At 50.1% G+C, this 18133-nt stretch overlaps 1 pseudogene across 1 annotated transcript in view; it reads left to right on the top strand.

Annotated features, from left to right (window-relative positions):
- Nucleotides 1-207: 207 nt before the first annotated feature.
- The window catches only part of LOC309361248 (inositol polyphosphate 5-phosphatase OCRL-like), a 29515-nt pseudogene continuing 11589 nt past the window's right edge, over nt 208-18133 (top strand). The window contains exons 1-12 of the transcript in view: nt 208-304; nt 387-581; nt 5646-5828; nt 6547-6646; nt 6765-7015; nt 10397-10450; nt 12285-12388; nt 13799-13933; nt 14433-14543; nt 15010-15175; nt 15989-16197; nt 16577-16600. The product of the transcript in view is annotated as an inositol polyphosphate 5-phosphatase OCRL-like (transcript). The remainder of the gene's footprint in view (nt 305-386; nt 582-5645; nt 5829-6546; nt 6647-6764; nt 7016-10396; nt 10451-12284; nt 12389-13798; nt 13934-14432; nt 14544-15009; nt 15176-15988; nt 16198-16576; nt 16601-18133) is intronic.

Here is an 18133-nt window from a genome sequence, read left to right as displayed (position 1 = left end):
GTAGAGAAGAGCTGTCAGACTAGCGCTTCCTTATTTACGGAAGGCTGTTAAGAGATGGCCCTCTAAAGGGACATCTCTGGGGTCAGGGAGGGGAGCTGCGTGCATGTGTGAGTGTGGTGCTTGTGCGTTACACGTGTTAATGGAGGGGGGGGGGTGATTTCCGGCGACAAGCCTCTCTAACCTCAGAAGTCTTTTCCTCTCTCGGGAATTCTGGGATTCGAGGATAACTTCATGGAGAAGGAAAGAAACCTGCAGAATCAGCAAATGGGGAGCCTCCACCCCCACCGCTGCCACCAAGCAGGCTGTAAGTTGCCTTAGAGGTGTACTGTGCCCTCCCGCCTCCTTGCTTTGAAGGACTACTTGAGTTGTGTTCTCATCTCCCTGAGGCGTATCCGTGACAAGGAGAGCATGAGCAAGAAGCAACCCCAATGACCCACACTATGCGCCAGCTCTTTGTGCCTTCCACACATCCGCAGTCCGGACAGAGAGAGGGACTCATCCAGCACGTCCTCGCCAAGAGAGAGAAGGAATATGTCAACACCCAGAATTTCAGCTCAGATCATGCCAAAGTGCAAAGACCAGTGGAACCACCACAGCATAAGAGGCCTGAGAGAGGCTTCCGGGACACGGCTGCTGCTGCTGCTGCTTGCGTGAGTGTTGGGAGGACCGCTCCCTCTCCTGCCAACTCCATCCGGCCTAGGGGGCGGGGCCTGCACTACCACTACAGTTTAGAGCAGCTACCAGCAGCAATGGACACAATGGTTTTAAATGTTTTAATCGCTTTTAATTTGCAGCACTTTAAATGGTGGTTGTTTTTTTTTTATAATATTATATTATTTCATTACTTTATTTTTGCTTGGGGTGGGATAAGCATTTAGTCAGGGCTATTGTTTCTTGCTTTGTTTTGTTTTGTTCTGTTCTGTTTTGTTTTATTATTATTATTATTCTGTTAAATTATTATATAGTTTGTATTTTGCCTTTTAAGGGGAAGGGTCATGGCTGCCTGGGAGTGGGCCTCAGCCAATAGATTGGGTGGGGCAGGTTCCACAGGGGGAGATGTATTGGGACACCCGTTCTCAGTGATCACGGGCAGGAGGAGGAATTATGCTAAGACCAGACCATGTCATTACCGAGGAGGCAGGTTTAGTCGTTGTTTGAGGACTATCCCTGCCTCCAGGTCTGGTCCTGACCGGAAGGATACAGTAATCAGCAAGGGAAACCCACATGACCTGAAGGTGTTGCTGTGCAATGCCAGGTCAATGATGAATAAAACCACTGCCATCCACGACCTGATTGTGGATGGAGGATTTGATCTGGCATGTGTGACAGAGACCTGGTTGGATGAAGCAGATGGGCCTGTCCTTGCCGCTGCTTGCCCACCAGGTTTCTCTTACGCACAGCAACCCAGGTCATGTGGGCGGGGGGGGGGGGTGTTGCAGTGATTTTTAGGAAGTCATTAGTCTGCACCAGGCGTCCTATTGGGAAGACCCAGTTTTCTGAGTGCATGTTCTGGAAGTTGGGCAATAGGGGCAGTACAGGATTCCTACTGGTGTACCGACCTCCCCGCTGCACCAAGGATTCCCTGCCCGAGCTGCTTCAGGTCGTGGCGGATATGCTCCTGGAGACACCTAGCTTGGTTGTCCTGGGGGATTTTAACATCCATGCCGACACGACCTTACAAGGGGCCGCTCGGGACTTCGTGGAAAGCATGGCCTCCATGGGGCTGTCCCTGAATAAGTCTGGCCCAACTCATAGCCACGGACATGCCTTAGACTTGGTGTTTACCTCTACGGATGTTGGTGATCTGACATTAACTAAAAGCGAAACAAAAGAAGTGCCATGGTCAGATCACTTCCTGGTGCAACTGGACTTCTCCGCAACCCTTCCCCTACGCAGGGAGGTGGGACCGATTCGGATGGTCCGCCCCCGCCACTTAAGGGATCCAATTGGCTTCCAGAGAGTGGTAGGGGATGCTTTATCCCAAGTTGATGGCCTTTCAGCTGATTCCCTGGTGGCACGCTGGAATGCGGAGTTAACCAGGGCTATTGACTGTCTGGCTCCGAAGCACCCTCTCCGATTGCATGGAGCCCGGACAGCCCCGTGGTTTTCCCCGGAGCTGAGGGTGATGAAACAATCGTTGAGACGGCTAGAGCGCCAGTGGCGGAAAACTCATTCTGAATCAGACCGGACACGGGTTAGAGCTCAACGTCGAGCCTACCAAGTGGCAATGGCGACGGCGAAGAGGGCCTTCTTCGCCGCCTCCATTGCATCTGCAGAAAACAGCAGCAGGAGACTTTTTCAGGTGGTTCGCAATCTATCAGAACCACCTGTACCACCGGGGCCTGGTAGGGACCCCAAGACCTCCTGCAATGCTTTTGCAAAGTTTTTTGCGAATAAAATCGCTCAGATTCAGAAGGAGCTAGACTCCACCGTGGGAGCAGGGCCAGGGCGGGAGAGTGCTAGAGTTCTGTCTGGTCCTGTTACATGGGATCAATTCCAATCTGTTACCTCCGAGGATGTGGACAGGCTGCTTGGACGAGTGAAACCGACCACCTGTCTCCCTGATCCTTGCCCATCCTGGCTGATAAAAGCGAGCCGGGAAGGGCTGGGCGATGGGCTCTGCGGGGTGGTGAATGGCCAACTATCGCCCAGTCTCAAATCTGCCATTCTTGGGCAAGGTGATTGAGCGGGTGGTTGCTGAACAACTCCAAGCACGCCTGGAGGAAACGGACCATTTGGATCCCTTCCAATCGGGATTCAGGCCTCACCATGGGACTGAAACTGCCTTGGTCGCGCTGGTTGATGATCTCCGGCGGGCTAGGGACAAAGGTGAGAGCTGTTTCCTAGTTCTGCTGGATCTCTCAGCGGCCTTTGACACCATCGACCATAACATCCTTCTGGACCGTCTAGAGGGGCTGGGAGCTGGGGGCACTGTCATACCGTGGTTCCGCTCCTTCCTCCTGGGCCGTGTTCAGAAGGTGGTGGTGGGGGGTGAGTGTTCAGACCCCTGGGCTCTCACTTGTGGGGTGCCTCAGGGTTCTGTCCTCTCCCCCATGCTTTTTAATATCTATATGAAGCCGCTGGGAGAGATCATCAGGGGGTTTGGACTGGGTGTTCATCAGTATGCAGATGACACCCAGCTCTACCTCTCCTTTAAATCAGAACCAGTGAAGGCGGTGAAGGTCCTGTGTGAGTGCCTGGAGGCGGTTGGAGGTTGGATGGCGGCTAACAGATTGAGGTTGAATCCTGACAAGACAGAAGTACTGTTTTGGGGGGACAGGAGGCGGGCAGGTGTGGAGGATTCCCTGGTCCTGAATGGGGTAACTGTGCCCCTGAAGGACCAGGTGCGAAGCCTGGGAGTCATTTTGGACTCACAGCTGTCCATGGAGGCGCAGATTAACTCTGTGTCCAGGGCAGCTGTCTACCAGCTCCAACTGGTACGCAGGCTAAGACCCTCCCTGCCCGCGGACTGTCTCATCAGAGTGGTGCATGCTCTAGTTATCTCCCGCTTGGACTACTGCAACGCGCTCTACGTGGGGCTACCTTTGAAGGTGACCCGGAAACTGCAATTAATCCAGAATGCGGCAGCTAGACTGGTGACTGGGAGTGGCCACCGGGACCACATAACACCGATTCTGAGAGATCTGCATTGGCTCCCAGTACGTTTCCGAGCACGATTCAAAGTGTTGGTGCTGACCTTTAAAGCCCTAAACGGCCTCGGTCCTGTATACCTGAAGGAGCGTCTCCACCCCCATCGTTCAGCCCGGACACTGAGATCCAGCGCCGAGGGCCTTCTGGCGGTTCCCTCATTGCGAGAAGTGAGGCTACAGGGAACCAGACAGAGGGCCTTCTCGGTAGTGGCGCCCGCCCTGTGGAACGCCCTCCCATCAGATGTCAAAGAGATAAAGAATTACCTGACGTTCAGAAGACATCTTAAGGCAGCCCTGTTCAGGGAAGTTTTTAATATGTAATGCTGTACTGTTTTTAACACTGATTGGGAGCCGCCCAGAGTGGCTGGGGAAACTCAGCCAGATGGGCGGGGTATAAATAATAAATTATTATTATTATTATTATTATTATTATTATTATTATTATTATAACCTGTATCAGAGTTGGGGCTGGAGAAAGCGACATCTACATGACAGCTTTATTGTTGGGTGCCAGGCAAAGTCTGTCCTGTTCACTCAGGCCACATGGGTGGGTAATTGAAAGTATTAGTTGTGGTGGGCAATTTCCCTTGGTGCCACATACTGAACCGTGGCTTCATATTATGAGCAGGACGGCAGCCTCTCCTCCAGGTTTGCACACCTCTCCCCCACCCCAAGCCTATTGGGAAGCTTCCACTTGGATTTTAAATTAACCACAGTTTGGTGTGTCCAGATCCTAAGGTGGTTCATTTGACCAGCTTTGTAAACCCACGATTGGAAATGGGCTTGTTTCAAGGAGCCATGGTTCAAATGAAGCGGTTTGTGCAGCTTCAGACATTGTGACAAGATGCAGTTAATCCAAAACTGAAGCAAAACCTTTGGAACTCCTCCTAAAAGCTGTGCTGGAGGAAAGGGAGGTGTGACACCCCCCCCCCCAACACTTGGTGTGGGTCATCCTTATAATGCTAAGCTTACTACTTCAAACAAAGTTTTTGAGTTTTTGCTTTGGTTATTTCCTCGTACTGTTAGTAGTAAGGTAAAGTTAAAGGGACCCCTGACCATTAGGTCCAGTCGTGACCGACTCTGGGGTTGCGGCGCTCATCTCGCTTTACTGGCCGAGGGAGCTGGTGTGCAGCTTCTGGGTCATGTGGCCAGCAGGACTAAGCCGCTTCTGGTGAACCAGAGCAGCACACGGAAATGCCGTTTACCTTCCCGCCGGAGCGGCACCTATTGATCTACTTGCACTTGGACGTGCTTTTGAACTGCTAGGTTGGCAGGAGCAGGGACCGAGCAACGGGAGCTCACCCCGTCACGGAGATTCGAACCGCCGGCCTTCTGATCTGCAAGTGCTAGGCTCTGTGGTTTAACCCACAGCGCCACCCGTGTCCCACTGTTAGTAGTACCCAGTGGCCATTTGTTTTTCATGTCTCCTTTTATGATATGTTTATCAGTATGTGGTTAGCAGCTTCAGATGCTACTGTTTTACAGAGGCTGTTTAGCTTGCTCTTTTTACCCCTTTACTAGACAGGCTGTATTTCTGTGCTGTTTTCAGAGTCGGGAATGCCCATTCCTTCATGGCCAGCATGGAAACACAGAAGGCTAGCCTTTTAGGAGGTTTGCAAAGAGGACAAGGGTGTTACGGGGTAATCTTCTAGCAAACAAGCTTGGCACAACAGATCTGAGAGGTGGTTTTCTGCTCCCGGAAAGCCAGCCTGGAAACCAGGTTGCCAGGTGAAGGAAGAATGGAGAGATCAACCAACTCACTTGCCTTCAAAGAATTTCTGGTTGCCTGTGGCTACTGGGATAGTGCTTAGATATCAGGCTGGCTGACACATCTTTAAAAATACAAGGGAAAAGCTTTTTTTCTTTCATTAGCAAAGCTCCTTTGGGGCCCCGAATAGCTAAGCTGAGGAAGAAGTGGCTGGTATTACTTGTTTGTTCTTGGTCCTGATCTTGCCTGCCCTTGCACACTCCTGTTGTCTTTGCATATTTGACCAGCACGTCTGTTCCGATTGGAGTCCTATTCCTGCACTTCCACATCCTTCTCTTTGGCACTTGGGCATTCGGTTCCAGGAGCTGGACCTGAGCACAGAGGCTTTCTTCTACTTGGACTCGACAAAGGAGCAAGAGTGGCTGACAGCTGTGGAAAAGGCTTTGCGTTCCAAATCCAAGTACAAGAAAGTAAGTCCAACCCCACCCATTTCTTCAGCAGCCAGACAGCTGTCAGGAGCTGGAGTGAGGAGGAGGAGGAGGAGGAGGAGGTCAGCAAGAAAAAACACCTGGTGTCAGTGGTGTTTTATTCAAAAGAAGCCCACATTCTTTATTCAAAGAAACCCAAACCGTGCAGGCCTCGTGATCACAGAAACCTTTCCCAACAGGTCTTGCCCCAGTGAGGTAGTTGTGAAGGCTGAAGGTTGCTACCCACCCACCACTCTCTGAAGTCTCCTCCTCCCCCTGGTCCTTCCCAAGCATCCTGAGACTCTGACACCTTGCCTGTCTTTGCTCCCTCCTCTTAATTTCTCTGTGTTCTGGGAGACCAGCAGGGAGGGGAGCTGATCGCAGCAGGATGGGGAGACCCCCTGGCTTCTTCAGCAGCCTGCCTGATCTCTGCCTCTTGACCCCCGCCTCCAGCCTCCACTTCTGCCTCGGATTCTGGGCTGCTGTTTGCCACAGAATCTTCCTGCCCTCCTGCCTCTTCAGTTTCCAACACCTCCTCTTGCTCACAGTCTGCTCCCTCTTCTCCCTCGGACGACCCCCCACCAGTTCCCTGGCTCTGAGCCTTCTTCCCTTGGGGGATCCCCAGTTGGTGCCACCTGCCACTCCTATCTGCATCCAGCCGGCCCAGGACAGCAAGCAATGAACAGAGCTGGTAGACATCCCAGTAACTTGCATCTTCTAGGTGCAGCTGGTGCTCATCTTTGTCAGGAAGGACCAGCTCAGGCGCATCAAGGAAGTGATGAGGGAGACAGTGGCCACAGGCATCATGGGGAAGATGGGGAGTAGACCCTGACAGCGGAATTCCCTACGTCGATCTTTCTGTCTGTCTGTCTGTCTGTCTGTCTGTTTTTCTAATCTCTGCCAACCAGTTCCCCCTCTTTCCTGCTTGCTCACTAACAGCCATCTTTGCTCCGCCCCTGCAGGGTAACAAGGGGTGTGTGGCCGTGAGGCTTGTCTGCAACAATACCAGCTTCTGCATGGTCAATTCCCACCTTGCTGCCCACGTGGAAGACTTCGGGCGCCGAAACCAGGATTACAAGGATATCGGTGCCCAGATGAGCTTCCTGCCCCCTGACCAGGGTCTGCCGCAGCTGACAATCATGAAACACGAGTGCGTTTCGAGGGCTTGGAGGGAGAGAGCCTTGGCTGATGTAACTTGCTGGTCTCCGCTATCTGGAGAAGCAAATTGAGTCACGTTTCTGTAACTTTCCTGCCTGTGTGTAGCTCAGGGTAGGCAGCATTTGTTGTTGTTTAGTCGTTTAGTCGTGTCCGCCTCTTCGTGACCCCCTGGACCAGAGCACGCCAGGCCCTCCTGTCTTCCACTGCCTCCCGCAGTTTGGTCAAACTCATGCTGGTAGCTTCGAGAACACTGTCCCACCATCTCGTCCTCTGTCGTCCCCTTCTCCTTGTGCCCTCCATCTTTCCCAACATCAGAGTCTTTTCTCTTTTTTAAAGAAATAATTATTAAAGTTTTACAAAAACATAAGTACAAAAATACATGAAAAAATAAAAATAAAAATACAACATACAAAAGACAAAAGACAAAAAGAAAATAAGAAAAAATAAAAACAAATCTGTTTTTTTATAACTTTAAACTCATTTGCTTGTTTCCTTGACCTCCTCTCACCTCCCCTTTTTGTATCCCCTTTACATAATCAAATCAGCAAATCCTTACCCTCATTCATTGTCTTATCTCTATATCTTAACATATTATAACTCTTTATTTCCAACCATTATCAATTCATTTTTGCATATTCTTAATAACTTTGTTGCTAATGCCACTTATTTTCAATCCAACATCATTTTAACATTCGTTAATTTTACAGTGTTTCTGCAAATAGTCTTTAAATTTCTTCCAGTCTTCTTCCACCAACTCTTCTCCCAGGTCTCGTATTCTGCCAGTCATTTCCGCCAATTCCATATAGTCCATCACCTTCATCTGCCACTCTTCCAGGGTGGGTAAATCTTGTGTCTTCCAATACTTTGCAATAAGTATTCTTGCTGCTGTTGTTGCATACATGAAAAAAGCTCTATCCTTCTTTGGCACCAATTGGCCGACTATGCCCAGGAGGAAGGCCTCTGGTTTCTTCAGGAAGGTATATTTAAATACCTTTTTCATTTCATTATAGATCATCTCCCAGAAGGCCTTAATCTTTGGGCACGTCCACCAAAGGTGAAAGAATGTACCTTCATTTTCTTTACATTTCCAACATTTATTGTTGGGCAAATGATATATTTTTGCAAGCTTGACTGGTGTCATGTACCACCTGTATATCATTTTCATAATATTCTCTCTCAATGCATTACATGCCATGCCATAAATTTCATACCGGTGGTCCACAATTGTTCCCAGTCAGCAAACATAATGTTATGACCAATGTCTTGTGCCCATTTAATCATAGCAGATTTAACCATTTCATCCTGCGTATTCCATTTTAACAGCAAGTTATACATTCTTGAAAGTATCTTAGTTTTGGGATCTAACAGTTCTGTTTCCAATTTTGATTTTTCCACCTGGAAGCCATTTTTTTTGTCCAAATTATAGGCCTCTCTTATTTGGTAATAATGAAGCCAGTCTTGCACTTTATCTTTTAATTTCTCAAAACTCTGCAATTTCAATTTGTCTCCTTCTTGTTCCAATATTTCCCAATATTGCGGCCATTTGGCCTCCATATTGAGTTTTTTCTGAGCCTTTGCTTCCATTGGTGACAACCACCTTGGGGTTTTATTTTCCAGTAAGTCTTTGTATCTTATCCAGACATTAAACAATGCTTTCCTGACAATATGGTTTTTAAATGCTTTATGTGCTTTAACCTTGTCGTACCACAAATATGCATGCCACCCAAAAACATTGTTGAAACCTTCTAAGTCCAAAATGTCTGTGTTCTCAAGAAGCAGCCAATCTCTCAACCAGCAGAATGCTGCTGATTCATAGTAAAGTTTAAGGTCTGGCAGGGCAAATCCACCTCTTTCCTTTGCGTCAGTTAGTATTTTAAATTTTATTCTGGGCTTCTTGCCCTGCCAGACAAATCTAGAAATGTCTTTCTGCCACTTCTTGAAACAGTCCATCTTGTCCAGAATTTGCAATGACTGAAACAAAAATAACATTTTTGGCAATACATTCATCCATCAGAGTCTTTTCCAGGGAGTCTTCTCTTCTCATAGAATCATAGAGTTGGAAGAGACCACAAGGGCCATCGAGTCCAACCCCCTGCCAAGCAGGAAAGACCATCAGAGCACTCCTGACATATGGTTGTCAAGCCTCTGCTTAAAGACCTCCAAAGAAGGAGACTCCACCACACTCCTTGGCAGCAAATTCCACTGTCGAACAGCTCTTACTGTCAGGAAGTTCTTCCTAATGTTTAGGTGGAATCTTCTTTCTTGTAGTTTGGATCCATTGGCCACTCATGAGGTGGCCAAAGTCTTGGAGCCTCAGCTTCAGGATCTGTCCTTCCAGTGAGCACTCAGGGCTGATTTCCTTCAGAATGGAGAGGTTTGATCTTCTTGCAGTCCTTGGGACTCTCAAGAGTCTCCTCCGGCACCAGAATTCAAAAGCATCAATTCTTCGGTGATCAGCCTTCTTTATGGCAGGCAGCATTGTGCTCTCCAAATGTTGATTGACCAAAATTCCCATAATTGCTAAGAATTGGCCTTGCTGACGGGCTCATGAGAGTTCCACTTCAGCAACACCAGGAGGGTGCAGTGTCGGCGATCCCTGCTGCTGCAGCTGCACCACTAAGGTTTCTACTAGAGCAGCCAGGAGAGAGCAACATAAACCGAGTGGCAGAGATGTATTAGATGAGATTATAGCAAATGTGGGCAACTTCTCCAGTGATCGGGGTGGGAGTTGCAGTTTGTTAAGGGCAGTAACGCGAAAGCAGAGCGGCCATTTTGCATGGAGAAGGTTCCCGGCTCAGTCACCAGTGTGTGCAGCTAGGGCTGGGCATGATCTCTGCCTGAAAGCTGCTGCCAGTCCATGTAGTCCGTCCTGAGCTTGATGGGTCAATGGTCTGCCTCAATATAAGGTCGCTTCCCATGTTCCTGTGTACTACAGCAGGGTTTGGAGGGCCACAAGCGCCCTGCCCATGAATTCAAGAACCAGGGGAAATTCTAAAAGTCTTTGCTGAAAGGACATCAAAGCAGGGGCCAGGTGAACCTCTTTGGGAGATTATTCTGAAAGGTCGGGTGCCATGACTGAAAAGGCCCTGCCATGCTTGAAAGAGCAGGAGTTCCCTGGGAAAGGGATTCTAGTCAGTGGAGAGGCAGTGCAAACATAAGTGGGCCTTCTTCTGGTACCCTTTCCCCAAACCTTGAAACACTTGAAAGGCCAAATGGGATGCTCTGAATTGGGCCTGGAAGCAGTTCAAGAGCCAGTCTAGTTCACAGAGCACTAGCCTAATATGATCATACTGCCCAATCCTAGTTATCAGTCTTACTACATATTGCAGGAAGTGGCAGCAGGCTGCCTCCCGACCCCCGACCCCCGACCCCGTGAGCTAGCCTGTAGCTGTGGTTGCTTTGCTTTTTTCCAGCATTGTCATCTGATCACTAAAAATGAGCTTCAGAGACTTCTGACCTACGACCAGGTGAGAGACATCTTTGTGTTATATGTGGTGGTTTAGGATATTGCCCTGTTTATTTCCTTTGTCTGGGATACCCCAGCCTAGGCTAGAGAAACCACTTTCAGGCAGTTAGGAGCAAAGTGTAGCTATAACATAGGATGACTGCGACTTCTACAAATGCTTTTTAAGGTTGCCGGTTTGTGCAACCTGAATTAGAAGCAAGTCCCAATTAAGTTGGAGGGTTGCCTTGGAATAAGTAGGACTGCTCTGCCGTTTCCCAGTTAGAGGGCTTTCCTAGCTCAGCACACGCTCCAGATGTTGTTGGACTCCCATCAGCCCCAGCATAGCTGCTGTCCAGCAATATCGAAAGGTCTAAGGTTTCCTGCTCTAGGTTTTGCATCTGTCTGGAAAATCTGCGTTGCTCACATGTTCTTATCAGCAGAGACTTCCATTAAGTCCAATTAAATTGCTGGTGCTTTTTGTTTTACATTTTTCTCTCCAAGGTTTGTGTGTTCATCATGTTGACGACCTTTCTCCCACTTGGCATAAGGAGCATTGGTATTTTGTGTTGAAACAGGCCTGATTGCTGCACCTTACGGTGGATTTAAACTCTGTGAGCGTAGTCGTGCCTTAGCCCTTTGAGAAGGATGCTGCAAGGAAGGCAAGGGGGGGACTTCCAACATATGCAAAACCATCATAAAACATTAAAAACTTCCCTAAAGGCTGTATAGTTACTTATCTCCTTGACATCTGACGGGAGGGTGTCCCACAGGGCAGGTGCCACTACTCAGAAGGCCCTCTGCCTGGTTCCCTGTAACTTCGCTTCTCACAGTGAGGAAAAGGCCAGAAGGCCCTCGGTGCTGGACCCTGATGCCTGGGCTGAACAATGGGGATGGAGACACTCTTTCAGGGCTGAGGCCATTTAGGGCTTTAAAGGTTGGCGCCAACACTGAGAATTGTGCTCAGAAACGTCCTGGGAGCCAACGTAGGATGCAAAAGGGTGGTTTTGCAGTTGCTCTTAGTGTCGGGGGTGTATTCTGGTGGTTGTTAACAGTTTGTATGGATTATTGGTACATATAAGATTGTCTATTGGAGGTATAGCTAACCTGTGGTCTGCCGGATGTTACTGAGCTGCAGTTCCTGTTGGCTCCAGCCATCATGGCCAGTAATCAGGGATGATGGGAATTGTAGTTCTGCAGCATTGTGAGGGCCACGTGTCTGCTACTCCTGAGTTAGAGGATTTTCCTGTCGTGTGATGCAGCAAAGTAATTTAAGATGACATGGGGCAAAAATGCACAAGCATCCTGTACCTTTAAGAATTGGGTATAAGATAGGATCTCAGCAGGTATACCCCTTTTTTGCACTTGGCTAACCTACTAGTAGGGACGCGGGTGGCGCTGTGGGTTAAACCACAGAGCCTAGGGCTTGCCGATCAGAAGGTCAGCGGTTCGAATCCCCGCGACGGGGTGAGCTCCCCTTGCTCTGTCCCTGCTCCTGCCAACCTAGCAGTTTGAAAGCACGTCCAAGTGCAAGTAGATCAATAGGTACCGCTCTGGCGGGAAGGTAAACGCTGTTTCTGTGTGCTGTTCTGGTTCACCAGAAGCGGCTTAGTCATGCTGGCCACATGACCCGGAAGCTGTACGCCGGCTCCCTCGGCCAATAACGCGAGATGAGCGCCGCAACCCCAGAGTCGGTCACGACTGGACCTAATGGTCAGGGGTCCCTTTACCTTTACCTTTAACCTACTAGTACTTCACCTTGGTCTTCCAGCACAACAGTGGCTGTTAATAGACTCCATTGTCAGGCAACAGGGGGTCTTCTGCTTCTCTGCTGATAAGCGATTTCTTTTTGGCTTTAGCTAAACATTCAGCGTACCCAAAAGACAGCTTTTGCTGATTTCACAGAGGGAGAGATCAAGTTCATCCCGACGTACAAATTCGACTCTAAAACAGATCCTGCTTGATAGTTGAGCCTTTGTAAGTAAGTCCTCTCAATCATTCTTCTGCAAGGCTTGTTTGTTTTTCCTAGTCTGCTGAGATGCTAGTAGTGTCCTGCCTTTCCATCCTCCTGAGCAGGCTAGTAAAACATATATTTTAAACATGGCTTTCTGCTAAGCAAGCTGTTGGAGGAGGGCTAGAGTTGAGGGCTGGACGGACTTCCTTTCCTCTGCAGCCAGAATGGACACCAAGCCACGGAGGAAGAGAGAGATCCAGCTCTCCTTCACCTGCTCACTTTGCTTGCATGGAATTCCCGGTTGCCAAAGGCTGCTAGGCGAGTTGTGAAATGCAAGGCTGTGATATGTTGTCTTCCTCAAGCCATCCCTGCTCAAAGTCTCTGGAAATGTTTTGGCTCCTTTTCCACAAGCAGCCTTTCCCCCACATTTGTCCTGATAATCAGCATCCTGTTTCATGGCGTGTTTAAGCAGAGAATCCTGTTTGTGTCAAGGAAGTCTGGGAATGAGACTTGGTGCTCTCTCAAGATGAGTCTGCCAGGGCATAAGAGCATGAGAGCAGCCCTGCTGGATCAGGCCATTGGTCCATCTGGCCCAGCATCCTGTTCTCACATTGGCCAATGAGATGCCTCTCGGGCAGCCCACAAACAGGACCTGGGTGCAACAGCACGCTCCCCTCCTCCAAGCCATACTGCTTCTCTTGGTGGAGTATGTTCTCTGGCCATTATGGCTAGTAGCCATTGAGCCTCACCATCCAGGATGTGGCATATTCTTGTGGTTCTTGACAACTGTCAGAAGCCACCTAGGCCTGCTAGTTTCATTGCTCTTGCTGTGGTAATGGGGAAATCAAAAGGACAGGCGGAACATGTAGTGACGAAGCCGGAAAACGGCAGGCTCCTTTGGGCAGCATTTCAGGTGCCAGAAAGGGTCTTTTGGGTCACTGAAAAAATAGTGTCTGAACAAGAATAACGGGGCCCCTTGCTTTGGGGAAGGATCATCATTTGGTGGTGTGCCATATGCTTTGTATGCAGAGTCTCAAGTTGAAAGGCACCTCCACCTGAAAAAGGATTGGGCCACAGAGAGCTGCTGCCAGCCAGAGGAGACTTAATTAATGAATTGTGGGGTTGGAAGGGATCACGAGGGTCATCTCGTCCAATCCCTTGCAATGTAGGAATCCAAACTGGGGGAGGTCAGAAAATCATTCTGACCTGGTAGAAGGCAGCTTTTGATTTCCTGACAACTCTCTCCATGAGGCAAAATGCCTGCACACCTGCAAGGTCCGCCCCTTCAGAAGTTGGACTCCCAAGCCCCATCATCTCCAGCTCTTGACCGTGGTCAAGATCACAGGCCGTGTGTGGAGCCAAAGTTTGACTGTGTGAGCCTTGTGTGTTGCCTCAGCCAGTCCAACTGTCTCCTTGCAGTGGGAAGTGCCGTGTGCCAGCATGGTGTGAGCCAATCCTCTGGCGAGGAGGCAGCGTGAATCAGCTCAGCTACCGAAGCCACATGGAATTGAAAAGGAGCGACCACAAGCCCGCCAGCTCCCTCTTCCTCACAGGGTAACACCTGCCCTGGCCAGGGCTATCGTCTATTCAGGCTTTTTAGTTGCCTGCTATGTGGCACCTCCTCGAATCTGGGCAGGCCCTGACCAACAACCAGGCCCCTTTCCACAGAGCTCCTCCTTGGCCAATGACTTCCGGTGCAAGGAGTGGGCAGGTTTTGGCTCTGTTAAATCCCTAGGCTTCCATTCTCCACTGTTCTGAGTACACGCTGCTCCTGCAGGCATGGCAGACCACATGGGCTGAACTGTATACCTTAACCGTTGGCTCCATTCATGCAATGGAGCTTCTGTGGTACTTGGCTTGGAGCATTGGGCTTCAGCCCATTGGCTCTGGAAGTCACAGCCGCTGCCATCCTGGGGAAGCTCTCAGAGTTACAGTACTTGCCTCTTTCAGGGCTGGGAACAGGGGGTGCATCAGGCCTTATTGCTCTTAACTCATGCCCCCCCTTTTTAGTCCATAGCCCCAACAAATGTGCTCTGCCCCCCCCCCCCGATAGGTGAAGGTTGTGGATGACCGACGGTACCGGAAAGTGATTGAGGATATTGTTCAGTTGATGGACAGGATGGAGAACGAATTCCTTCCCTCCCTGGAGGGAGGTAAGGACGAATAGGATCCTCTCCAACCCCTTAAAGAGGGTTTGCTGCAAAAAGACCAGGGGGGAAAGAAGGCCTTGGCCCATCTAGCTCAGTCTTGAGCGGTTCCCCAGGATTTCCGGGGGATCTCTCCCAGCCCTACCTGAAGATGCTGGGGATAGAACCTGGGACCTTTGCATGCAAGGCAGATGCCCTTCCACTGAGCGGCAGCCTCTTCCTCTTCCTCACAGGCAAAGACTCCAGGGGTCGCCAGCGTGGTGCCCTCCAGATGCTGGACTACAACTCCCATCATCCCCAGCCAACATGGCCAGTGGCAAGTGCAGCAATATCTGGAGAGCCCCACGTGGACCTGTGGCATGTGCAGTCCCCTAAATGAGAGGCCGGGGCCAAGGACAAACTCCCCCCTGGAGCACGTTTCCTTGCCTCTGCTGAAGGCAAACACTCTCTTTCCTCCCCCCCCCCCCCCGTTTTGCTCTGCAGTTTCCGTTTGAGAATGTGAAGTTCCGGCAGCTGCAGAAGGAGAGGTTCCAGATCACAAACAACGGGCAGGTCACCCTCCACTTCTCCTTTATCCCCAAGCTCAGTGACAGCCAGTATTGGAAGGCATGGCTTCGTGCTGAGCCCTGCGAGGGATACTTGGAGCCCAGCGCGTCTCTCTCTGGAATCAGAGAACTGTAGAGTTGGAAAGGGACCCCAAGGCTCATCTAGGGAAGGCCTTCCTTTTCCCCTCCTCTTCCCAACCCTCCTCCCTCAAACCTTGGGAGTTTGGTAGAGCAGGGGAGGCTTAACATTTGTGGGCTGCATTGCCCCATGCTCAAGCCTCCAAGGGCCACACGTCAAAGCAGCTGAGCCCAAAGTGTAAAAGTGTGTGTGACCAGCTTTAAACAAAGACACACAGACAAATGAATTGAAGCCAAGCAATGCTGGAGGGTCCCCAAACACCTTTTGGCATCGCAGGGAACCAGTGAGAGCAGTCCGTCCAAAAATTACTTTTTTAAAAAAATAATCGTATTTTTATGTTGTGGAGGCACAAAAATATCTTGGGGAACATATAGAACTAGCCAAACCTTTAAAAACTCAATGAAATGTAAACTAAAAAAGAAAGTTACATTGGGGGCGCAAAAATCCTTTCCCTTTTGATATTCTTTTGTTAGGATCACTTTCTCTCACCCCCCAGTATCCTGTCACCATCTTCTGTGCAGCTGCTGCTTTGGAGGACTAGAGAGGAAAGTGGGGTGGGGGTGGGAACTGAGTCGCTTCTTCTCCTAATTCTTGAAGTTAAGGTTTGCCCCATACACCTGTGAGAACAGGATGCTGTACTAGATGGGCCGTTGGCCTGATCCAGCAGCCTCCTATTGTGTCCTTCTGTTCAATTCTTCACCGTCTTCACTTTTAATTTACAGACAAGGCAACTTGGCTGTGCCCAAGAGTGTATCTACCTGACCTCCTCCCGTTTTAGGTGAGACGGTGGACATTTCCCTGGATGTGTACGTCAGCAAGGAAGAGAAGATTGAGGCTATCTTTGTCCTTCACCTTGACCCTGGCAAGGACTATTTCCTCACCATCGGTGGGAGCTACCTACCAAGCTGCTTCGGGACCTCCTTGGAAGCCTTGTGCTGGATGAGGCAGCCGCTTGGCGGAGTTCCCGTCACCAGACTTATTGACCTGGTAGGGAAAGGGGTTGATTTACCTGGCAGGTTCATGTGCTGGATGTCTACCCTTCCCACTCTGCTTGCCTGCTTGGAAAACAGCTGCTCTTCCACTCAGCAATGTGGGGGCTGGGGGTCCTCCGCTGCATTCAGCTTCAGCTTCTGTAGCTCTGCATCCGCTTCCTGTGTGCTGTTCATGCCCTTTGTTTGCCTTGACTGAGTCATCCCAGGTTCTGGTCCTCCCACCTGCCCTTTCGCAGGGCCACTGAACCGTGTGCATTTCCCTGCCATCTGCCCAGATTCTGTTCAGCCAATGGGCTGTTTCTTTCTCTTCTCAGGGCCTGTGCCATTAACACCCTTGGTTGTCTGTTGCTCTTGCCTTCCTCCTCTGATCTCAGGGAGAAGACGGCTTCCTAGAAAAGGTAACAGTTGGTTTGCTATCCTCTAGATGTTCTTGTAGCGGGCTCAAAGCAGGTTTACACGGGGGTTGCGTTCCGAGGTGCCGTGCATTTAAATGAAATTGCGTATATTGGGGGCAGCATTGGAAAAGCCTGCAAACACCCTCTAAACTCCCGGAAGCCCTTTTGAAAGGCCTTTTGAAAACCAGCAGCCTCCCTGCAAAACTCCTTGCTCCAACTCTCCACAGGTCTGAAAGGTCGGTGCCAAAGCTCCTGGGAGGGAGTCGAGATGCTGTTTCCATGCCACTTTGCCGCTTTTGTGCTTTTGGGGGGGGGACATTTTTGCCCCCTCCAGTGCCCCTTCCAGCTCTGCGGCAGTGTGCATGTGCCTCGAAGGCACGTAAATGGAGTTGCCCTTGTCAACGATCAGCAGCTGCTCCATGCAGTGGCAGCTGGTCCCTTAGGGCAAACCAGGCACTACCCCACCAACCGGACTTTCCTCTCAGGTACCCGCACCTGCCTGCCTTCTGACTCAAATCCAGTCCAGGTGGTGGCTCTAGCTCTCTGCTTTGGTCTCTCCCCTAGTCTCAACGTGGCCCTTGTAGAACTCGGCAGAGGAGAACGGAGACGAAACCAGAATTTGCCATCGCTGCTTGACTCTGGGTCCGCTTGCGATTGGCAGCACGGGAGGCAGAAAGCCCAGTCTCATGATGCAGGCGCCAGCCCCCTCTGGCCCCAAGAGCCAGTTTTCTCCTTGTCTCTGTGCTCAGCAACTGCTGCACAGGCTGTGCCACTCTGGCTTACTCTCACCACCTGAGCACTGGCATTTGGGAAGCGGTAGTGGCTGCTTTGGGGTGGCTCAGGGAAATGTCACTCCTCTCGAAATCAGATCAACTTGGGTGTATTATCCTAGCCACAAGGAGACCGTGGTGACTGTCAATTTGGACAGCTGTAGACATTTAGAATCATGGAGGATATGTTGATCAGTGGCTCCGGTCAGGGCTATTTCTTGCCACTATTATCACAAACCACATGCTTTTGATTACCAGTTTCTGGGGAACATGATGGACAGAGTGCTCTTGTCCCCGTGTCCCTATGGACTCCCAAGGGCATGTGGTTGGCCATTGTGGGAACAGAATGCTGATCTAACCCAGCAAGGCTCCTGTGTTCTTTAGCATGCACCAGCTACTCTTGCACTAAGACTCTGATACAGCATGTGTCATTCCCCACACCAATACTCACACTCTCTCTCTCTCTCTCTCTCTCTCTCTCTCTCTCTCTCCAGGGGCGGGGAGTATTGGCGGGGGGGGAGGGGGGATGAACTGGGTCCTAATCAACAGCTGCCCTGGGGATGAGGGGATCAAATTCTCCATCCTTGCCAACTCCTTTTGTAGCACCTCTGCTTGTGGTTAACGCTTAGCTGGAATGAAATATTCAACGCAGCAATAGAGAAATTAAAATATTAATTTATTTGTCAGACAAATAAATGAGAGGCTCAGTGGTATATGGTTACCAAGCTCTGGCCTGGCCTCCTGCCATCCTGGCCAGCACTTATAT

The sequence above is a fragment of the Podarcis melisellensis genome, assembly GCF_964234715.1.
Source record: "Podarcis melisellensis genome assembly, chromosome: W".
NCBI classification, from domain to species: domain Eukaryota; kingdom Metazoa; phylum Chordata; class Lepidosauria; order Squamata; family Lacertidae; genus Podarcis; species Podarcis melisellensis.
The sequence above is the reverse complement of the archived record's forward strand: the minus strand, read 5'-3'. Positions and strand labels throughout refer to the sequence as shown.